Source organism: Lissotriton vulgaris, chromosome 4_1, assembly GCF_964263255.1.
Source record: "Lissotriton vulgaris chromosome 4_1, aLisVul1.2, whole genome shotgun sequence".
Taxonomy (NCBI): domain Eukaryota; kingdom Metazoa; phylum Chordata; class Amphibia; order Caudata; family Salamandridae; genus Lissotriton; species Lissotriton vulgaris.
In genome coordinates, this window is record NC_141691.1 from 1,107,623,042 (window position 1) to 1,107,647,838 (window position 24,797).

At 46.1% G+C, this 24,797-nt stretch overlaps 1 protein-coding gene across 2 annotated transcripts in view; it reads left to right on the forward strand.

The window, feature by feature from the left end:
• The first annotated feature begins 5,455 nt into the window (after nucleotides 1-5,455).
• The window catches only part of LOC147722937 (uncharacterized), a 417,291-nt gene continuing 397,949 nt past the window's right edge, over nucleotides 5,456-24,797 (forward strand). Inside the window, exon 1 of one of the 2 annotated variants that reach the window (XM_086965333.1) lies at nucleotides 5,456-5,879. The gene's annotated coding sequence lies outside the window, so the exon portion shown is untranslated. The remainder of the gene's footprint in view (nucleotides 5,880-24,797) is intronic. The other variant, XM_086965332.1, reaches the window with a different exon arrangement.

Sequence of the window (24,797 nt, forward strand, 5' to 3'; positions counted from 1 at the left end):
AACCCAAGAATCTGAGGTTAGAGCCGACCTGGCCTGAAGAAACAAAGCAATCCTTCCCCCCAGTCGTACCGGAGATATGAGGGAAATGCTTACCGTTGAATCCCTTGGAGTTGTACTGATTGCCTCTACGTCCTCTGCCTTGGCCTCTGCCTCCACGGGAAGGATAGAAGGAACCTTGCCGTCCATCATTCCATCCATTGTTCCTTCTGGGCTGACCCTTATTGGAGCCTTGCTGGAACTGGCGGCCGGAAGAGCGACCCCTGCCTCTGCCGGCCCCACCAAAAACCTTCTTGGGAAACATCTTTTTTATGGAGGCCTGCGCTTTATCTAAGGCAGAAAAAGTTGCCATAAACTTCCCTAATTCCTTTACAAAAGGGTCTCCAAACAAAGCACCTTGCGCCACTGAGCCAGCCTCGGAAGAAGATAACGCGCCAAGTTTGGGATCTATCTTAAGTAAGAGAGAACGGCGACGCTCCGCCGAGAGAGCACAGTTGGCATTGCCAAGGAGACACATAGCCCTCTGTGCCCAACCCGTTACATCATCAATAGGAAGTGGCATACCGTTCTCTTTGGAACGTTGGGCAAGTTCAATGATTTTCGTAAGGGGACCTACAACGTCCAATAACTTGTCCTGACTAGCTTTCCAGGATCTGTCTATTCCTTTTTTAGGGTCCTTGATGTATTTGGCAAAAAACGTGCATAATTTTGGGTCTATTTCAGGAGTGGCCGCCACTCTATTTGGAAGAGAAGGGCGTGGACACTCTGAACGCAGACGCAAACGCACGTCCTGAGGGAGCGGTTGTCTAAGCTTAGCAGCGACATAGTCCGCCGTAGACTTTTCAGGGATCCATTCATATGAACGGGGTCTGAAAATTGTGGTAGGGTCGAACATATCTGGAGGGACCATCTCACCATCACCAAAATCTGAAATACTGGACTTAGGGCGCCAAGACCTGCCAACGTCAGAAACGTCCTCAGAGGACTCATCATCATCGACATCACAGTAACCATCTCTCGTCATCATCTCCCTCAAGGGGAAACCCTTCCTCCGGGTCAAGGTTCTGGGTGGAATCACTACCGATATCTCCGGGCGAGTCTTACCCCCGGTAGGGTGCGCTTCTTAGCGTGCGCGCACTCTTGTTGAAGACCTCAGCGAGCTTGCTGAAAGCCTCCAGGTGCCCCGCGTCACGCTTTTTGGCCGTGCGTGGTGACACATGGAGAACACCACTGGGCCCAGCCCCACTGTCCCCTAGAATGCCACCAGACTTAAACACATGGGCAGACAGCTTATTGACGCTGTCCTGCAGAGGTGCCAGCGCCTGGGCAATAGCCGTTGACAGGAGCCTGTCCACCTCTGCAGGAGGGCGCAATTGTGGCTGCTGTGGCACCTCATCATTGACAGCCACATAGTCATGGTCCTGACGAGTCTGCATTTCCGCAGAAGAATGGGCACCCATGCAAAATACACCCCAAACTAATTATAGGGGGATTCCCCACACAGGTACCCACAAAAAGGCAGTATAGAAATTGTAATGAAAAAGAAATAAATAAATACACCAATATGTGTAAAGAAAATGAACTGCCCTAAACAACTATATCCACAAAGTTGTTTATGAAAGTATATTCCTGCCACAACAATGCAGCGTCAGTGTGGGGAAACGAGGCACAAAAGAAAAACGAAGCGCCAAGCCTCTGCGTGCAATTACCACAGGCGCGCACCAAGCGCTGTGGAGACAAGTCTGTCAGCGTGTTATACAACGACGCCACAGACCGCGCACGCGCGAACCTGAGACGCTCGGGCAAAAGCCTACCGCGTTGCTGTAACGAACCAAAACAAACCCTGCACAGCGGGAATAACACTCGAACAAGTCAAATAAAAGCAAGCTGTCACCAATTAAACCAAGTACTGCCACGCCACAAGAAAAGTTTGAGCGGAAAAATAACGGGACTTATCTTGACGCGGCAGCAATGGAGAAAGAGGAAGGACTACCGACGTGGGATACCTTTATGCTGTTGTATGGACTCTGATTGGTTAATGTGTTGCCATGACTACCGCTGCCATGTTGGTTAGGGTAGTTCATGGTTGTTGTTTTTTCTTTATACTTTTAACGTGCTGTCCAATAAAATGGAGAAAGGACTAGCATAATCCTTGCCTCCGCTTCCTGACATAGAATCAGAAGCCTCCGGTCCTGCCATAGAATCTGGAACTTACATGGACCCTATTGTCAATTTACAATCTCTGCCATTTACGATCTTCATCCTAATGTGTTTTTAGGTCGAGGTAATATCCGGTCTGCCGAAGCCAGAACTGGAAGTACAGAGAATTTATGTTCCTTAGAGGGGCTCTTCGTCCCGCCTCTCATTTTGGCTCTCTCCCATTGGCTGGCTTCCTAAATGGAGGCCAGCCATTGGAGGAGAGAGCCATCCCTCCAAATCGGCTCCGTCCTTTTCGGATTTGGAGGTGTGTTCGGTGTTCTTCTTTCCACTTTTTAGCCACGCCTACTTTTGAACACCGAACACGCCCCCAAATCCGGAAAAAAACGGAAGCTTGTGTCCGCCATTGTTTGTTTCGTCTGGCCGTGAGAGGACATGAGGTAGCCCGCTGCCACTTTAGGTAAGTTTTGCTCTAGCTCGTTCTCTCTTTGCCGGTGAGGATCGTAGCAGCGTCAAGGAGGTTTGCCCCTCTGTCTTTGATTAGATTCAGGTGCCTCTTGTCTTGCGGCTTTGTGCTGTTTTTCCTGCCCCCCTGTTTGTGCCGTTCTTTCTTGCCTCTGACTCCCTGTTTGCCTTCCCCGTCGCCTTCCCTGCCTCAGAGTCGAGACGGAGCTCGCCCCCTGATTGTGCTGCTTCTCTCGCTGTCTCCCTCCTGCCGCCCCCTCCTCAGCCTCTTCCTCTGCAGTCTCAGCTGGACCCCCCCCTCCCTCGGCATTGGTATGCACAGCGCCCTCTCTCCCCGAGCCCTCCCTCTGCCTCTCCCTCCCTCCCATGACGTCTCATCACATCTCTGTGCCTTGAGAAGGATGCTCGAGCCCTCCGCTGCCGCCCCGCAGCCCCCCGAGGCACGGGACCCGTCCTTGGCCACGCCGGAGATCAGGACGCTGTACCCCTCATTTTCGTACTTCATTCCTACTTCCTTTTTTACTCCTCCCATACCTGGATTGTGAGTAGTGGGTCCACAAATAGGGCTGCCAGTGTGCCCGTAACCCCCTATTTACCTTCCGCTTCCCATTGATATCAGTGCATGGGGGCTGCAAACGAGAGCGTCATTCACCCCGATCAGAATGACTCGCAAACTGAGCTAAGACGAGTGAGCGGCTTCCAGCGAAACCCCTTTTGTTCTCTAATGTCAGTGCCTTCTAAGTGGGCCTGCAAACACTATGGTGAAGGGCGTGAAGCTTTGTAGTTACTGTGCAGCCGTCATGACTTGGAGTTGTCCTCTGAGGGGTTAATTCCAGAAGAGCCCTCCAGTGCCATCCTGCCTGCACCTCAACTGTGGACGCTAGGTCCGTTTTGGCCTCTTCTTTTCTGTCCAGGTGTGAATGTTGTTGCCCCATCTCTGCTGTGGAGTGGCAGTTCCGAGTATTTATCACTGTCAGTTGTTTGTGGCCACAAAGTTGTGTTTTTGTTCTGATGAATGATGTTGCACCGCTGCTGGAGGAATTAAACCCGTTGGACGGGGCTTTCTTTTACACTTTATATGAAGTAGCAGGATTACGGAACCCGGAAATCCTTTGCAGAATGGCACCCCTAAAGCCGACTCTGAAAAGATCCTTCGTACCCCCTGCCCCAGGGTCGTCCTCACACCGAGAGCGGAAGCGGGCCCAAAGTGGTGGTGAAAATTGCGCTTTGTGTAAAGTAAAAAAAAACTGAAAGGGACCGGTGTGCCACGAAGAGGCTAGCGGCCGGGGTGCCCACGGGACTTTCAATGCCCATGTGCAGTGGGGTGTGCGCCACGCCATGCTGGGGAGTCACCGAGGGGGAGGGCCGGATTGTTGGTTTTCAATGGGTTTTTTGTTATTTTTTATGGGAGACTAATGCGCATTTGAAAAGCTGCCTTTGTGCTCGACAGACTCTCATAGGCTTTTGTTCTGCGGTGTTTTTTGTATCAGGTATACAAATGCTATCAGTCCATGCCAGGTCCATGATGGGCAGTGGAACGAGCGCTAATGAGCCTGGGATAGATTGTTCTTGTTCTAGTTTCTCCTGGCAGCTTATGTGTGCTGATCAGCGGCATGAGAGGTAAGTGCCGGTCTTAGGGTGGGAGGTATTTGTAGCATGTTTGTTTGTTGCTTATTGTTAGCATGCATTCCACATCACTATCTAACACACTACCTCACAACTTTACTCTCTCTCTCTCGATCTCACTACCTCACTCTCTCTCTATCTCACTCTATCTATTTCCATCTCACTACCTCACTATATCACAACTCACTCCCTCAAAAATTCACTACAACACTCTCTCACTAACTCACTCTCTATCTCACTACCTCACAACTTCACTCTCTCTTTAACTCACTCTCCCTCTTTCTATCTCACTAACTCACTTTCACTACCACACTCTCTCTCTATCTCACTACCTCACAAACTCACTCACTGTTTCTATCTCACTACCTCAGAACATCCCTCTCCCTCACTCTTTCACTACCTCACTCTCTCTGTCTCTCACTACCTCACTCTCTATCTACCTCATTCTATCTCACTACATAACTCTCTCTACTTCACTACTCCACTCTATCTATCTCACTATCTCACTTCTCTCTTAAAACATCACTACCTCACTCTCTAGCTCACAACCTCACTACTTCACTCTCTCTCTCTAACTCACTACCTCAATCACTCTCTATCTCACTACCTCACTCTTTCTATCTCACTTTTACTCTCTTTCACTACCTCTCTCTCAATCTCACTATCTCACAACATCCCTCTCCCTCACTCTTTCACTACCTCACTCCCTCTAGATCACTACCTCACTCTCTATCTACCTCACTCTCTCACTACCTCACTCTCTCTCTTTTCTATACCTCACTCTCTCTCTGCTAATGCAATAGGTATCACATATGCAAAAAAAAGCTAATGCCATTTATTTAGGGATACAAAAAAGATTAAAAAGTAATAATGAGCAATACCAATAGCTCTACCTACAATATTGCCGAGACCATTGCATTGTAAATGGTTGTTTGTATGACTGCCATCTATTGTTTTATTCTACTTTTTTCTTCTTTCTCGTTTGTTTCCGGAACATGTAAATTTGTAAATATCTCCTCATGTAACGTACTTGGTTCTATAGTGAAGCGCTCCGACACCTTTGGGTAAAGACCGCGCTATATAAAAATGCATTGAATAAATAGAAATAAATAAAACACATTTGACTCCGCCCACCAACCCAATCCACAGGTTATTCCCTCCCCCTGATTCTCCGCTAACAGCCTCTCCCCCCCCGCCCACCCTTTATACCACTGTTCTGAATTAACTGTCCGGTCGGTTGTCTTTTCACACAATCCCACTAAATGTGGGCAGGGATGTTGGGATTCATTTGGCCACTACGCGCAGGTGGCTAACGCTACAACGGGGGAATTAATTTCGATGATACCTTTCCAAAGAAAGTAGAGATGCGACAAGAACTGAAAGCGTCATAGGGAAACGCCACTGTCGCAGTTTCCTCTTCTGATAACAGTCCTTCTTTGGTTTCTGAAGCACTTGTCTTTTCATGGAAATAGATATAGAAAAAAGACAGCCAATTGACTCACAGGTCTTGTTGGTAATCTCTTCTCTTTCAATGGTTACACTTGTGCGCATGCGCTGCCGCCATTAACCTGCGAATCGAACACATTTTGAAGAGGTGCGGGTTTTTTCTCATCTCTGTCGAACGAAGACGAGAGGTAAGTGGTGGTGCCGGCCAAAACGTTTCCTAGGCACTCGACACCGTTAGGTCGTTTTGGTCTGCTAGTGAAGTATGGTTGGATTTGAAGCAAATTATTAGGGAAGCCTACGTAATGGCAAACGATAAATATGGCTGCGAGGAGGCGCGCATTTCGCTGGTAGCAATAGTCCACATTATACCTGGAATTTGCATTTATAGTATGTGTTGTTCATGACTGCCCGTTACAATTGTACATTTGAAAGAGGCAACTTTGTTCTCGCCACTTTTGGAGGAGGTTGAACGTGGGATTTGGAACGTTTCCTGGAGGTCGCTCGCGAAGGCTAAGGCCTTCCATTTCAAATTAAGGTAATCTGTGGATCTTCTTTAGTGCTGACGAGGCTTTGTTCTTCTTTGCTGTGGGAAATCGGAGATGGTAGTTTGAGGGTTAGTTATAGGGACCTGGCCTCTTCGATTTCTGGAACGCACCATCACCCGGGATTGTACTCTGGCGCTGACCCTCTGTGACTTTATTCCAAACACACGTAGGGCCTAGTTGGACTACTCGAAAAGCCTGGTCTTCAGCTTCATGCGGAATTCAGGCAATGAGGACGATTCTTTTATGTTAGCAGTAGGTTGTTCCATGCTTTGGGAGCACTGTAGTATTTTATTTATTGCGATGCTATATAGCGCGAACATTACTAGAAGGTCTCAGCGCTTTACATAAGAACTAGTTGCGATACGTACAGACGTAGAATTACATGCGTTACATAAAAGATACAAACAGAAAAAAATTGCAAGTGTACAAGTTATAAAGTCACGCAAGGAAGAGATACAAACAGGAAAAAAATTGCAAATGTAAAGATAGTAAAGTCATTCAAAGAAGGGATACGAATGGATATACTCCAAGAGAGAGTACAAAGGTTTACTGCATCTACTAGTGATTAGAGTTATCTCTATATACATATATATACAAATAGTAGATTTTCTCAAGTCAAGACCCAAAAAACCAGGCGAGCAGAGTTCCATTAAGTGGGGTTGGAGGGGGGACGCAGTCACAACATCACGGGAGGGTGGGAGGGATACAAGGGTATGGAGAAAAGGCTCAACTGCTGGATCTTGTTTTCAGTGTTTGTGGGATTTGTGAAAATAGGAGTCCGGGTGAACGGAGGTGCCTGGAAGGTTTGTGAAGGTTGATGTAAAGTTGAGGCATGCTGGGCCAGTGTTATGCAGTACCTTAAAAGTGTGGGTGAGGAGTTTAAATTGCTAGTCAGTGAATCTCCTTCTGATGTGTGGAGTAAGTGTGCTATCGGTGGTTGAAAGTGATTTTGTGCGTTTTGAATGATCTAAATAACCTTCTGATGAGTTTTTTGTCGATCCTGACATAGAGGGTATTCCCGTAGTCCAGTTTGCTTGTGGCCTGGCTGTGCGTGGTGGTGTTCTGGGTACTGATTAGGATCCATTTGAAAACCTTCCTCAGCTTTGATGATTTTGAGGTTCTTGTCGTGGGTGTTGGTGTCAGTCCTAGGTCTTTTGTCCTTCAAGTTGGTGTCCCAGAGTGATGCACTCTTCCAAAAGATCACAATTTTGTTTCCTGTTGGTGTTCAGCTTTAGACACTTGATCGTCACCTGTTTGACAATTTCAGTTGTTATGCAGGTACTGGGCGTCTTCTCTGGAAGGTAGAGAATGAGTTGTTTGTTGTCTGCGTGGTGAAGAACATTGATATTGTGCGAGTGGACAATGCTGGCTAGAGGGATTATGTATGTAATGAAGAGGGTAGGGCTCAGGGAGAATCCTTGTGGAACTCCACAGATGAGGTCGCAGACATCCGAGGTGTACAGTGTCAGGCTGACTGGGTCCTTCCAGTCAGGAAAAAAGCAGATCCATGAAAGCGCGGGCCTCAACAAATCATAAAAATGTTATAAATACATAACTAAAGCATGAAGTAGTAGCGCACTGTCATTTTTAATCAACAGATTTTACATTGAAATGGCCATACATTTCCCCACTGAAATGCAGCTTTACTAATAACTTTATAGTGTATAAACAGTAATGTTTGGAAATAGTTTCTGCAGATATGGGTCATTTACATTTCACCAAGTAAAGTGTTCTGGTTTGTTTGGATCCTATTTAACTTTTTGTTTGCGTAACACTTCTTAGTTGCAAAAAAATGTGCTTTTGTAATTCCTGATATATTTTGTAATATTGAATAGCATGGTATTTATTTAATTTTACGGAGTTTTATATTGCGCGGACTTGACCTGAAGGTATCGGAGTGCTTTACATAGCACCAGTTGCGTTACATGAGGACACATTCATTTTTAGGTCGAGCTGGAGAAAAGCAATGCGAAGCATTGCGTCCAGCTCGACAACTAATGTCGCCCGTCTCGTGGGAATCTGAGACGGGGGTCGAGCACGCACGGCGATTGGTGTCTGTGGACACGCACGTCCATGCCGGCGCCGTGCCCATCTCCTGCCTCAGATTCCCTGAAGTGCGCAAACACATGCACACATCCTCCCCCACACTCACCAGGCTCTTTCAGTGTGTTCCGTGTCCCTGTCTCTCTCGGCAGCCAGTGGGTCAGTCTCGGCATGGGAGCTCCACAGTGCTGGTCTTCACCCGGCCCCCTCCTGGCACCAGGACTTCAGCTGCCGGACTTCTTCTCCATAACAAAGAGCGCGCATGCGCCGGCAGCCCACGCCCTCTCACTCTCAGCCCGGGCTGCTTTCGGTTTCACTGTCTTCCGTGTTGCTGGTTCTCAATAAGTTTCAATTTCTCAGCATTGCCGTTGAAGGAAAGTAGGTGGGAGTATGTCTGTCCCCCTTCCGATTCTCTTCCCTTCTCACTCACAATCCAGGTCCCATCTTTCTTACCCTGAAATCCCCACCTTTCATTGCTCCCTTTCTCAACATCACACTCCCAAACTCTTGCTATGCATATTTTGTTTGCTATCTCTCCTTTGCTCCCTCTCAGTTTCTTCTGCTTTCTTATTCGCCTTTTTTTTTTCTCTGCCCCCTCTGGCTGTCTGTCTCTCTCTGCAACTCTGTCCTCACTCTTTCTCTCTTTTTCACTCGCTGTCTTTCTCGCTTTGAGCCGGCCCCCACGCTTTTTTTCTCTTGAAGCTCTGTCTCGCTCTTAATCTTGTTTGAAGGTCTGTCTGTTTCATCCGAGAGCGTCCTGTGACCCTGGTAGGATTTCGCGGCCTGCAGCTTGCCTGTACCACTCCCCTGGCAGGATGGGCTTTAGGTACCGTACAAGCTTCTGTCCTGACTGACTGCCCCAGCTCCTTCTTATAGGGCCGTCTGGTTTGGAATTTCCACCCCACCCCCCACAACTACCCCTTCCCCGCCCCCAGGATCTGAAAATGAAGCACGCCCACCTACCTGCAAACAGATTGTAAATAAGTAAAGATGAGTGGTAAGCGTAGGGCAGGCTTCCGGTCAGAGACCCCCGCCCCCTTGGAGGGGTGGGGGGGGGTCACACACGGCGCTGCATTGGCAGAGACGCGCGCGATTTACAACCCAAATAGATCAAAGCAAGAATTGTGCAACCGAGGTGAATAAATGTCTATTTTGTACACTGCCTTCCTTGCAGAACACCGCTAATCGAGGGTTTGAAATGGAAATATAAAACACAGGTTCTCCGTATCCCAGAATATTTGTTTGTCCTGAGAAGTGCCTGTACTCTCCCCCTCAAATTAAAGACGTGCAGACAGCCAGCCCTGGTGGTAGCAGCAGGTTTCTTGAACTTCCTGTCACTTCTCTCTACAAGCGTGGGCCTACTTGGCTTGGCCCCCGTCTCTCAGAAATGGTTTGCGCCGAGGCACAGTATTTTCTTTGTTTTAGGCCTCAAAGGCTCTCGGGGACCGCTTCCCGCAGAGACAGTGACGTAGCAGGGGTGCCAGGGACACAGTGCTAGCAAGGGATATGGCTCCCCTTTTCCACGGTTTCATGTTGGGGGGCCCCAACTCTGGTACCTCCGGGCTGCCTGTGTTATCAGCGACTCCCAATTCTTCGTCCCCTTTCTCTTTCTAAGCACTAGACTTCACTGTCGCATTCCCCTTCTGGAAATGTTGGTCTGACCGTGACCTCCTTTCGAAACGTGCTCTCTAATGAAACTGTGAAACCAGGTCATATTTCTGGTGGTTCGAGTTCGTACTCGGAGGGATACGCCTGTTACTGGATACGCTTATTTAAATTAAGATGCCTTTATTTAAATTGAAGTGGTATTTACCTTTGAGCTGACGTGCAGCGAGTGCAGCTCCCTTTGCCTCTCATCTCCCTGTTTTGCTGAACCCACGCCTCGCGGCCCCCGCAGGCCAGGTACTTTGGCAGTCTTCTGTTGCTGGACCCCCCCCGAGTGCATAGGAGCACCAACGCAGCTTTGTTGAACCGGCATTTGCACCTGAAGGCGTGAGGCGGGACTGCGAGGACCAGCGGGCAGCGCGGCGCTGATCGGCCGCAGCTGGTCCTCTTCCCGCCCCTCCACCTGTCCCTCCCATATATTCTGCAGCAGCAACGCGCACGCGGGACGCGCGCGGGGCAAAGGCCGGGGCGAAGACCGGGCAAAGAGCTGGCCGTTTAAGGCCGTTCAAGGACGGCAAAGGACGGCCCTGGCCCTGAACCCCTGCCTTTTTGTCTTCTTGCCCTAAACCCTATAATCTAAGATGTCGGCCATGCGTAACAGAACTAGGAGTCGTACTAAAAAAGCTACGGTGGTAGCACAGGTGACTGGGCCTATAGATCTTTTTATTTCACGGGTGAATGAGACTATTGACCAAAGCATTGTATTATTGGAAAAAAGAGTCTCCATGGATCTTGCGAATGCTAAGCGCTCATCCCTGGGTTCCCTTGCAAATGCTAAGTCACCCGCCTTGCAGTTATCGAACAATTGTTCTTTACCTTTATCTATGCCTACTATTAGTGCTACGACTGTACCGAATGCTGTTGATTTATCGGTTGCCCTATCGGACTCAGACCCGTCTTTTGTCGATCTGGAGGCCACACCAGATCTAGAAGCCTGTCGGTCACCTGGCAAAGCGGTGCTGAATCCGAGCGGGCTTAATGATGTGGTAATAGCTCCTGTACCTATAGATTCAGGGGGAAGGGTCACCTATCCCCCAAAAGTCACTTCCAAGAGTAAACATTAACCAAAAGTTGGAGTTAGGAACCATAATCTGATTTCACCCACCCCGCAACTGGCATCAGGTATTCCTTGCTGGGTGCAAAACATGGTAACAGATTTAAAATTGGATCTTGAAGCCACAATAGCAGCACAAATTAAGCCTTTAATTTCCAAACTTGACAGGCTTACGTCTCTAATTCATTTGAAATGGCCACATAAAACAAATGGGCAAGGGCCCGATCAGCCACAAGGGATCACAAAAGTAGTCCCTAAATGCTCACCCTGTGTCCAGCCCCCTAAAGAGGTATTGAATAATGCTCAAGTAACTATAGCCCCCGGAAACCCTGTTTTATCTCATTTGTCGCAAACAGGGAATAATTCTGTTCAATCTACAGTCTTACCCACTCCAAAGGCGGGGGGCCCTACTCTGAACCACCAACATTCTGTTGTTTGTAATAAAACTACTACTCCTCAAGTAATAGACGTTGTAGAAAAATTGAACACCCCTTCAGTATGTCCTCCCACAAATAAGACCGATGGTCCCAAGTCAAAGCAGGCACGTTTTAAGTCTATTAATCTGCCACCAGAAGTTTCCCCTTTTGTGGTCGTGTTGACAGCAGTTCCCCCGCTGAAGGAGGGAGCAAAAGAAAGTTTTGTTGAGCTAAGAAATAAATGTGCTCAATGGCTCCATCTACATAAACCTCTACCCAGCAATATGAACGGGGAAATTCTTACTGTGCGTAGAGGGGACTGGGTGGGCAGAAGCAAGAAAACAATTGTAGGGGATGTAATCACAGTTAACTTTAGGGATATAGGGGCAGCTAGTTATATTTGTAATGCACCTACTAGTGGTCCTGTGACCCAAATCAATCCACTCCCTTTGTCTTATTTTCTTCCGATGTCAACAAGACCGAACCCTCCTTGTTCCAGTTTTCAAAGCAATGGAGGACCCGTGTATCCCCCGCAATATGCTACCAAACCCTGGCAGCAGCCATTACAGCCCTCTTCTTTTTTTCCCACATTACGCTAATTTTCAGCAGCAGCCACCGCATGTTTTATCTTTTCTCCCGCACCAAGTTAATCCCCAATGGCAACAACCTCCTCATTTTTTACCACCTTTATTTCAGCCTGCCCATCAGTGGCAGCAACCCTTTCAGCCCTTACAACCAGTTAAATCCCAGCGGCAACAAATATGGCAGGACCTGCCCCTTTCTCAAGAGCCCCAGTATTCACAATTTGCCCATCCGAATAGGTATGCCGCGTTAGACGCGGTAGATTGACTCAGTTTTACTGATGTTTTGGACTTAAACACTATTATGCCCAATTTAGACATGGAGAGTGTTCCTCCAGTTACCCCTTTACCCGTGCCTCCTGTAGTGCCAATGGCGTCATCGCTAATACCCCTTTTGTATACAGGAAACAGGGACAGCTCTGATGCATGCACTCCTACTGTTACTCCCAGATTAAGCCCGGATATCAATCCCCGGGAAGGTGGTCCTACCCCATTATGTGTAATTCAGCCAGAGTTGACTATTGCGGGCGATTCTGGTAAACCAGTAGGACTCTCCCTTGTTTCCTGGAACATTGCTGGCCTTGCCAGCAAATTAGGCACACCCTTCTGGACTAGATTTATGGGGGAGGGACTGGACCTGATCCTGTTGCAGGAAACATGGTGTCCGGACCCCATTTATATCGAAGGGTACGCATCTTACTGCCTTGAAGCCACTAAATCTAGCTCGGGTAGGGCTAAGGGGGGCCTCTTGATGCTTTTATCCACTAAGTTGTGTGATTGTACAGTTAAAAGCAGTACGACAGTTGGGACCCATAGTCAAGTCTTAAGGGTGGAGTGCAGGAAAGGCATTGATTTAGTTGTAGTAAATTTCTACAACAATATTTTTGATGCTAGCAGAGGAGATATTTTACCGCCTCTGGAAAGGGAAATCATCAAGGCCTTGGGTAAATCCAAAAGAAAGGCAGAGGTTGTTTGGGCAGGGGATTTTAACTTGCAGCCTTGCCATTTGTCTAATGGGAATATTTGCGGCTTTGGAGCAGCTGTGAGTAGCCAATGGGGGGGTTTGGGAGTGAGGGAGGATTCTCCTCATTTCCAACATTGCAGTTATGGTTCTATACTTAATAACATGCTAGCTACACTAGATATGACCCTGTTAAACTGTAACATAAACAACCAGGCAATAATGTGCCCTACCTTTACAGGCAGAGATGCAGGTTCATTTATAGACCATATTCTTTTGTCTAGCAGTGGAGACTTTACTGATCTGTATATAAATGAAGAAAGTCTCAGTGACCATAACAGCATTCGTGTTACCCTCTTAGGGCATGGTACTTCGACAGTTTCAGGCGAAAAATGCACAACTGACCTAGTACCTATAAGACCGAAGGGTCTTAGGATTAAATGGACTGGATTTAATTCTAAGGTTAAACAGAAGGAGGTTCTGACTAGTTGCAAGTATCAAATTGGTTTTTGCCTAGATAATGACTGCGACCCTGGCTGTTTAGTAGCTCATTTTGTTTCCATGAACAGTACTATTGATGGTATTTTTACGAAGGCCCCGTCATCCAACAGTGGTCCGAAGCAGGGGTGGTTTGATAAGACCTGTATAGCTGCCCTCCGAGAACTGAAAAAAGCTTTAGGTACCAAACCACGTGATAAGACGGAGGTACAATATCTTAGGGCTAGATATAAAACCGCAATTAATAATAGGAAAAAGGTATTACAGACTGAGGCGTGGGACAAGCTGAAGGAAGCAGCCGAGACTAAAAACTGCAAACTTTATTGGGAAACAATTAACAGCCCTTTTCTCAATAAAGAAGTTGTTCCAGAACTCACATCTCATGTGGCGTGCAATGATTGGGTTAGTCACTTTTCAAAAATTTTTAATCCAGAAGGGTTATCCCTTGAGTCATTGCCACCCGAGTCTACCCCCTGGCTTCCCCTCCCGCTGGGAATAACATTAGAAGAAAGCCATGAAGCAATTTCTAATAGCAAAGGAGGCAAGGCCCCTGGCCCTGATGGGGTCCCGCTGGATCTATATAAAGACGAACCAGCTTTGTGGGCCCCCATCCTGGTAAGGATATTTAATTGTGCGGCAGAAACCAATTTTCCGCCTACTTGGGGTCAATCGGTTATTATCCCTTTACATAAGAAAGGCAATAAATCAGAGGCTTCTAACTATCGGCCAATTTCATTATTGGATTCCTCTGTAAAGGTAATGAGTAGGATTATGCTCAAGAGGCTGGAAGACTGGGCAACTGATTTTAATATTTTAACTAGAGTCCAGTATGGCTTTCGGAAAGGCATGGGCACATTGGATCAATGTGTCAATCTGGATCTTTTAATCAACAAATTTACTGTGGCTAAAAATGGCAACCTCTTTTTATGTTTCGCTGATTTGAGCAGCGCTTTTGATTTGGTTAACCACGCTATCCTTTGGGAGGTTCTGCTCGATGCGGGGGCTCCGAGGGAAATTGTTCATTTCTTAGCCAGACTTTATGAAAAACTCTCCTGTAAAGTCCGCTATGGCACCCTTGGCGAATGCACCCCGTTTTTTAAAGTGTCCGGGGGCATACGCCAGGGATGTGTTTTGGCCCCGCTTTTATTTTCCCTTTTTATCAATAATGTCGACCGTTCTTTGGTTGACATCCCAGCAGACGCCCCCCTGATTGGTGGTAAACCAGTTCCGCTGTTACTTTATGCGGATGACGCTGTTCTTTTATCCCGAACACAGATTGGCCTTCAGCGCCTAATCGATAATTTTATGCAGTTTATTCAAGCTAGGCAGCTCCGTGTGAATAAAACCAAGACATATGTTATGTCATGCGGACGGGCAGCTAAGCAGCCTAAACATACTTTCTTCCTCGATAAGGAAAAGTTGACTCATGTTAAGTCCTTTTGTTATCTAGGAATCACTTACAACAATAGCGGGTCTTGGACCTCGGAATTTGATTCTATTAGTTTAAAAATGCTGCGGTCTACTAGCAGTATTTTTCGCTTTGCCTCCAAACTTGGCTCACGAAGCATTTTAGATATGATGAACATATACAATGTTTGCTGTGTCTCTTCTGCATTGTATGGGGCAGGTGTATGGGGCCACAGCGAGGGTATTTCCCTGCAGAAGGAGCAGAATAAGTTCCTAAGGAGGTTGTTGTGTGTCCCCCCTTCTGCTTCCATACAACTGATCCATGAAGAGGTCGGGGTCGAGTTTATATCTGACTTAGCAGCAGTCCGGCCACTCTTATTGTGGCGGTCTATTTGGGCTAAGCCAGAGACTCGATTTACTCAGGATATTATTCTTGATTGTATAGGCTTGGACCACTCTTTACGCATTCAGTGGTTGAGATACATCCACCATTGGTATCTCCTCCTTTTTAACATCGATGTGTTCCGTGAGCCGGAAGAAGTTGTCTCCATTTCAAAAAAGGAAATTAAGACAATGTTTCTAAACTTCCGAAAGGCAGAGCGAGATAAAGTTTATAGCAATCTAATTACTGTGAAATTTTACAAAAATCTGAATTTGACTTCGGGGTTCCAACCCTATCTTATGTATGTGACCCGTCCCTCCCATCAGTTTGTCTTAACGCGTGTCAGACTGGGTATTGTTCACCATCTGGTTGCATTCCCAAACACAAGAGCCAGTCCAGAGATACCCTGTCCGTGCGACAGTATTTCCCGCCAGAGTAGTTGCCATTTTTTACTCTTCTGCAAATTCTTTCATTCTTTTAGACTAAAATACCTTAAACCGATTTTTATTAAGTATAATATTCGTACTACAGAAACTGCACTGACACTTTTATCTTCATTAGAGAATGAGGAAATTTGCTTTTTTCTGGCTACTTTTATTCTGAAGTGTACAGCTGCCAGGAAAAGTATCGTACTATAACATTTTTTATATACTTACCTGTCTGTACCTATGTTATACAGCTGCCAGGAATTGTATTATGCTGCTATTATCCTCTACATTCCTGTCTGTATATATATATACATTTAAGTTTTCTATCAACTTTTGTCATTAAGGTATTATTTTATTGGTTGATGTCCACAGTATAAAATGATTATTTAAATTGTTATGTACAGTTGCCAGGAAAGGCCCATTGAGTAAACCTACTGTTTTCCTGTCTGTTTATATATGAATGTCTTACATTTCTGTAACAGTATGTTGATTTAAAATGGCAAGAGTATTTTTCAATTGTTGCACCCCAGCCTTTGCACATCTCCCTAATCCCTTTCTTATAAGTGTTAGTATGGTGATTTTAAATATTTTAACTATGTATCTTTCTGCTTGTATGATTTGATGTACAAATCGAATAAAAGCTTTTGAAATTGAAGTGGTATTAAAGTAAACTGCCTTCATTTAAATTGGCGTTTATTAAACTAAGATGTATGTTTTATTAACCTAAAATGCCTTTATTTAAATTGAAGTGTTAATAAACTAAGATATCTTTATTTACATTGAAGTGATATATAAACTGAGATGACTTAATTTGAATTGAAGTTCTATGTAGCGTGAACCATGTCAGTGTAAAGAACAGAGTGGTTTTCAGAGCGGACCATGAAAGGTTCGAATGTAAGCTTGGGCGTGCATGTGATTAGAGCAGCAGGTGCAGTGAACCAAGGACCAGGGTCTTGAGTGACCCTCTGTACCCCAATTATATTTTCCTTTCTTCACCCAACAGGGAGACAGCGGGCCTTTTCCTGGTCGGCTTTCGGCCCATAACACACTTTCTAGGCATAGAGCTAACTCGTATTTATATGTACTTGTGGCCTGCTATATTTTGGGGTTATTCGATGGCCCCATATCATCAGGCACCAGACTCCAGCCCATTCCGTTTACAAATCCATGTTTTCAGGTGTTTCAATGGACAAGAGCCAACACTACAGCTCCCAGAATACATTCGATTGTTACAGGAGAGTCCAGGAATGGAAATGGTGATGCTGATAATATATAGTTATGGAGTCACATGACAAACTGCATCTTTTCACAATTAATCTGCTGATCTCTTTGTATTGTTCTGCCTGGTGTATAATGAAAGTTACTGTGGCCACTAAGGTGTGTTAAACATCTCTAGTTGGTTTTTGCGGCAAAGATATTGTTCTTTTTACCATGTTAAATACTCCGCATATACCGCTTTCTCTAGATTTTTGGTTTGATCTGCGGCCCCCAATTTGTATTCACTGCTGTCGAGGTGGCTGCATTTTGTGTGGCACCATCTATAGACTCGCCCTTCTTAGCCAACCCGTTATCATGCTGTGACTTTCGAAACGCGTGCAATATTAAGTTAAACAAGCATTTACAATGCAATAGGTCTCGCAGCATTAAAAGTTTGAGTTACTGGCATTGTAAATGACAATGCCTTGCATACATTTTTTTTTTTTGTAATTTGCAATAGGTATTTAAACATTGTTTGTGAATGGTTAGCTTTTGCTTATGCTAAGCAAAGTTGGCAGTAATATAGAGTGATAGTCTTGCTTGTTATAAGCATGCTGATTTAAATGCCTCTGCTACCTGCAGGTAAAGTTTGCGCTATATGAAAGTGAAAACTAATAAATATATTTATAAAAGCCTACCTGTACCACGTCCGTTCTTATTCTTTGATGCCACATATCTTTGGGTCCCTGTATTAACTGCACCCGGCTGTCATCACGCCTTTAGAGTTAAGGGGCAGCTTGGCCTCTCTACCACCATCCTCTCTGCAGTCTCTCCCGGGCACCAGCTGGTTTGTTGTTTATTAATGACGTGAACACTTCCAAACCAGGCAGGCCAGCTGACTGCAGGCGACTCATCAAGGAGCACATCCAGTTTTCATTTTCCAGTCCTGGAGGATTTGTCAATCACGCTCTCTCTTCAGTCACAACCACAATGGTTGGTATGTACAATCTTCTTGCTCTGCAGCGGGTAAATATTTATGTCTGCAACACACAGTGCGCCTTACTTCTCCAAAAATCACCACAAAACAAACCTCAACACACTACTAACTCCCAAATTTCTTTCTTTCAACAGCCGTAAGACAATCCAACCGCACACTGTTTGATGGCTTTGCCACTGCGTCCCACCCGCAGCCTTAACTCCTTGCACGCTGATGACGGAACCGCTCCGTAATCAGCTGCGGGTGCGCTGTGCTGATGACGGAGCAGTTCCGTCATGGCCCGCTCGCCGCTCATGCGCGGCCCGAATTTCGCGCCTGCGCTGAACGTTCTATTGAACGGGGCGTGCCATGACGGAACCGCTCCGTCATCAGCGCAGCTCAACTGAGGCTGGTGACGGAGCGGCTCTGTCACCAGCATGCGGCCGCCCCGCCCCCTTAGCGCTGCGGCGGAATAGCCGCCGCAGCGAAGGGGATAACAAAACGCACAAATCTGCTAATCCCTCTTTTGTCCCGTTTGAACCTTTTAGTCCTGCAACCACCATTCTCCATGACTTAAAAACAGGAATCTGACCTATGTTATCTAGTGCTCTTGTAAAGAGCTCTGATTTGGTCACTTTCGTTCATTCTAACAAGCATTGGCATAGCCAATAGGTCTCGCTTTTGGGACCTTATAAGTATTTAGTTCTGCAGCACAATATCCTTGGTGCAACAACATCAACTGTTGCATGCTAAACACTTATCATCCCAAAGGAAACTATTGGCTATGCTAATGCTTGTTTTTTTATGTTTGTATGAGCAGGTTGCGAAAAACCTTTTGTGGGCTTACAGCTCACCAATTACTTGCCAATGGTTTGCTTTATTGTTGCTCTCCTTTTCTTACTTTTTAATTGATTATTGCATTCTTGTGTTCGCCACTCCTTTGGAGCATACATACCCTCATTACGGCCCCTTTGATTGGGTGTCTTGTATCCTTCCACTACGCACACTTAGGAACCTCCTTTTTAGGTCTCGGTTGGCGTGGCTGCGCACATGCTTTGTTTTTCAGTAATTGATAGGTCGCGAGACCTAAAAATATAGCAGCAGGACACACAAACAGCAACACAACAAATACAGTCATCAGGCACATACAGTCAGCATCGGGGCATATACATACAAGACAACAACAAATATAGACAGCAGCAGGACACATATAGACAGCTGCAGGGCACAAGCAGAAAGTAACAAACAAATATTTGGCAAGCAGCCAAATACTGAGAGCAGCAGGGCACACAGTGAGAAACACAACAAATACAGACCGCAGCAGTGCACATACGGACAGCTGCAGGTCACACACAGAGCGCAACACAACAAATACAGACAGCAAAAGGGCACATGCAGAGAGATGCAGGGTGCAGAAAGTGGGCTGTAGGGACCATACAGACACCAGCAGTGCACATATAAACAGCAGGGCACATCAAGACCGCTGCAGGACACATACAGATTGCAGTACAACAAATAAAGACAAGCATTTGCAATGCAATAGGTCTCGCATTAGGAAAGTTTGAGCTAATGGTATTGTAAATGACATTTTTTATTTATGCGTTGGTTTTAAAAATACCGAAATTAATAGCTTTGTCATTTACAATGCCAATAGTTTTAACTTTCACAAATGTGACACCTATAGCTTTTGTAATGCAATATGTGTTGTATTTTCACGAAAATCCAAGAACAGAATTGAAATATTAACATCTTTTTGTGACATTTATAAGACAGACGTCATCGTTGTTCGAGTACTTTACGCTGATGTTTGGATTCCTGTAAATCCCCTGCGTTGCAGGGTGCATAAGAATGCAACCAACACTTACCCTTGTCAATGGTCCATCTCTGTGCAGACTTCCAGATCCATCTACAAGGTTCATAAGACCTCCAGCACGTCCTGGTAACTGGCGTGTCACACTGGATTGGTTCCGGGTGCACTAACTTGTGTTAAATTCTATTGTAGCTAATACCGGTCCAGCGTTCGTCACAGAATATGTTTTTGACATTTTTCAAAAGTTTATGGTAGCAATAAATAATAACAAAGCCTCACTCATGAGTCGATTTCTTTCATTCACAGTACTTTGCCCAACCTGACTCCTCCTTATCAAGGGGAATATCACGTAATTTCGCAAACCTGTCATTCAAATGTAGGAGGCGCAGCCACTGCTAGGCAGTGCAGTTTGTGAGGCATAATACTTTTAACTCTGCTTCAAAGTCCGCTCAAGCAGGACAAAACTGCAACAACATTATTGCATTTGATTTATGTCCACTGAAACCCGCTGCCATAACAGTTTTCCAGTCGAATAAAATCCGGCGCTTGTACTTTATGTAAATGAGGAGCTCATAGGCTAGATTCTGTCGAATTAAAGAAAATGCAAGTACATCTTAATAAATCTAATTTATTGGCCTTTAGCGCATCGGTTTGTTTGTGCGGATGGGAGAAAGGAGAGGGCAGAGATTTAGAAAGAGGAATGGAGAAGAGCTAGCAAGAAAGAGAGGTTGTGAGTAATAGAAAGATCAAGAGAGAGAGTTAGATAAAATGGTGAGAAGGGGCAAGAGAGAGAGAAAGAAAGCGAGGGGACAGTGGAGGGGCTAAAGAGATAGAGAAACTATAGAGGGACAAAAAGAGAAACAAAAGTGGAGATAGAAAAGAAAAAGAGAGTGACAGTCAGAGAGAGAGAGAAACACAGAGAGAGAAAAGGAGAGCGATCGCAGACTTGAACTTAGTCTGCCACTGGGGCACACCCTTTCTTCACCAAGGCTTCGGCAATAACTGTTGGCATCTGCGTGGGAGTTCTGATACAAGGCACCAGGGATTCGCCTGACAAGTGTCTGACTCCGCCCCTGTCCTAATGGCCTTCCAGACACGGGCTGTCGGAGCATTTCTTCCTTTGCACAAGAGCACACCGTTCGAACTGCTTTCCACTTGCACAGCTCCTCTGTAGAGTTCTAAGCAGTTGGTGGGGAGTGCCCCGTGAGCGAACAGCCTGTCCTTCATGTTCACCTCGCTTGCCCAACGGAAATGTAACAAACATCACGACACAAGAGCCTGCCTATGGCCAAGAGGAGGCGCTGTGATACTCCAAGCAGGCAGGGGCCGTGCACTGTTCGTAGCACCAACACGCACATTCTGCACGCCATCACTATTCATGCACGGCTAAATCACAACAAACTAAAGTGGGCTCAAGTGCTTGCTAATAATGCATTACCATTTCAGGTACCTGTGAAGACTGGAAGTCTGAGCTGCTGAGCAGAGCCAGCTGGAAATCCAACAATCTCTGACTTGGATTACCCTGGCAGGCGCACAGCCCGCTGAGCTATCTTACGATCACTGTCAGAGCACAGTGGAGGGACTGGGAAGTGTGGGATTCTTTTCAAAGGCATGCGCTTTTGGCGACGTGTTCACCAAGGAAAAGTAGTAGCGAGTAGTAATACAAGTATCAGTTCTGTTCCTATTGTGAAGCATTCTGACGCCTTCGGGTAAAGTCCGCGCTATATAAAAACGCATTAAAGAAATAACGAAATAAAAAATGATACCCTTTGCAGTGAGGAGATTGTGAGTGTGGACCTGGCGCCGTCTCTGCACATGTCACGGTGTGGCGCCGTCTCTGCACATGTCACGGTGTATGCGGCGGCTACTGCCATAGCACAGGGATGCAGGGCTGCTGAAAAAAATCAAAGTGCGCACTGAAAATAAAAAGTGTAAGCAGTGCCCTGAGCTGCGGCGAAAAGACACCCGAGCTTGGGAGACGAGTGTCTGGGCACCCCAAAGCAACGCCGAATATTGGGAATACTCACTGTTACCTTGCAGCGTAGACTGCCTCTGTGCTCACACAAAGCGATACACGAGCGAAGGCGGCCCCGCGGCCCTTGTCCTTCTACTTCCAAGGCCCTGGTCTGCTCGCTGTTCTCAGGCTGGGGTCGTGCGCAGCTGATATTAGATCCGGGTCCTTGTCCGTACTCTCTTTCTGCGGGGGGCGGGCATGCACGCGCTCGCTCAGTTCGTAGGAGGGACGCACTGGTCCTTGTTATGTTACGCATCTGTATAGGAGGCCGAATGGGGGCACGCGCCGGCAGTTAGACAGATGCCATGGAGCCGCCGCTTCTGATCACCGCCTGCCTCCTGCTGCTCGGCGGGGCCCGCGCCGACCCCTCCGGTGAGTGCCAGCACGTTTCCTTCAAGCCTTTTCCGCGTTCGCTTTGTATAGGAGGCTGAAAGGGGGCACGTGCCGGCAGTCAGACAGACGCCATAGAGCCGCCGCTTCTGATCACCGCCTGCCTCCTGCTGCTCGGCGGGGCCCGAGCCGACCTCTCTGGTGAGTGCCAGCACGTTTCCTTCAAGCCTTTTCCGCGTTGTGGAATCCTCACATGCGGTGTGGCTTCGGGGGCTGTAGAGTGCGAGCACGTTTTCACATAAATGAAAGCGAAACTGACACGCGCACGTTAGACCTGAATGAAAGCGCAACAAGCAGCCAAGGCGCCAAAGCGCGCCCACGAGCACAAATCTCCGGCAGGAGACGCTCGTAACAGTCTGATGTCCACAATATTCCCAGAAAAGCGGCAACATAAGTTGTCTCGCATAGACAGCAAAAGCTTCGCTTTTGCTTTCGTCTAGGCGAGACCTAAAAAAAGCAGAGCACATACAGGCTGGTACAGGGCACACACACACAGAGCAACACAACAAATACAGATAGTACCATGTTACAGACAACCAAACCAGCAGACAGATTTGAGAAAAACACACACACCCCTACCCCCCCTCCCCAGCCCCCCAACACACACACACACACACACACACACACACACACACACACACACACACACACACACACACACACACACACTCTCTCGATGCAGTGGGCACAATTTCTCTTGTAAATATGCAATTAAATGCTGGTGTAAAATTACACCTACAAAGAACCGACTCAAATAATACATTGTGCCTACGTCAATGACAAATACACACCGTGGACATTCCACTGCGATTCGACGTCAATGCGCACCGTGGGAACTGAACTGTTTAACCTTTCTTTAACCCTTTCCTACTACGAGAGGACCTTTATAAACACTGTCATTTCACTACTAAGCAACTAAGGCACAGGGACATCATCTTATCTCATGGTTTGAAACTGTTATGCCAGTGCTGAAACCAGAAGTGTTTTTTCACAAACATTCAAATCATGATTTTAAACGGAAATTCACCTTACACACACACACACACCTTCACCATAACACCCTCTACATTATACAAAGGTACACGCACACACCTTCATCCTCACAACACCACACACCATCGGAATACACACACCACCTCACACACACTCACCCTCACACACACACTCAAAGACCCTTACACACCCTCAATAACATTCTCAAAAATCTCACACACTAACACACTCACACGCCCTATCAGCATCACACATCATATCACAATCAATCACCCTTTTCAAACTCACACTCTCTCACATTACACAAATGTCACAAAAAGACGTTAATATTTCACTTGTTTTATTTTCCTCACAATAAAATACACTGAACATAATCTTCACAAAAGGTATTTACAACAGTTTAAGCTATTGCCATTATAAATTACAATAATTTTTATTTAAGTATTAATTATTTTAAAAAATGTCATAACCATTGTTATTTGTAATATCAATACATCTAAGTCACGTAAATACAAAACATTTGCATTACAAATACTATGGGTGTCACATTTATTAATTTCGCGATTTTCAAAACCAACACATAAATATAAAATGTCATTTACAAGACCAATAGCTCCAACTTTCCTACTGCGAGACCTATTGGCAACGCCAGTGCTTGTTTGCATTGGCATTTGTGTAGCGCACAATCTGACGTTGACATGGCATCGCATCGCCTGCGTTATACTGTGCTATGTGTATGCACATGTCTGTTCCTGTGTAATCTTATTCTCCTGGTGGTGACGCACATTGCTTACCCAATCATGAGTAATCCTGCAGTGAGTAAATGTAAGGGAGCCAAGGGGACATTGGATGCCTTCATCATGAGGGCAGAAACATTACTTTGCCACGAGATTGAACGAACAGAGAGGCGGCTTTCTTTTGATCCTTCATCTTTGCACAGGCGTTCCTCACTAGGCATGCATATCATGGGTTGTATAACCCAACATCAAATTTGTCCACTTTTCATCATTCAAGGGACAGCACCGGTTACCCCAGACACTTCGGTCCCCGTACCCCAGACACTTCGGTCCCTGTACATAATGAATTACCAACACCGCTGTTAGAACTGGCTATTTCTGGTAGGCTAAGGCTGACACCAAAGCCAGGCAGAAACCACCATTCTAGTCAGGGCAAGGAAGTCACACGCCAAGATAACCCCTGCTCACCCCCTTGGTAGCTTGGCACAAGCAGTAAGGCTAAACTCTGAGGCAATGTGTAAAGCATTTGCGCCAGCGCACAACAGCAACAACATACTAGGCACACCACAAAAGAGACTCCACACAAGGTTATTATAAAAATAACTTTTGTATTGTAAAAACATATCAGATAAAGTCACACATATACATTGTGCCAACTGGCACGGGCAATATTCACAGGGATTATATACACAAGACAGGGCCACATGGGCGCCTGTCAGAATCAGATATAGTACTTCTAGATAAAATGTAGAATATAAAATCACTTCTAGAATAAAGAATAAATGTAACATAAAATAATGATCAAAGATAACAACCAGTAACCACTGGTAACAGGAACCAGGACCTCACTAGGACCACCTGTACTAAGAAAGAAGAACCACCTAAGTATCACACAGCATTTAGGGGTCTAAGAACGAATACATTACTCATGATGCAATAACCCTACATTCAGAGGAGTAGAAAAGACAACCACCTAAGTATCACTCAGCGTTTAGGGGTCTAGGAAAAG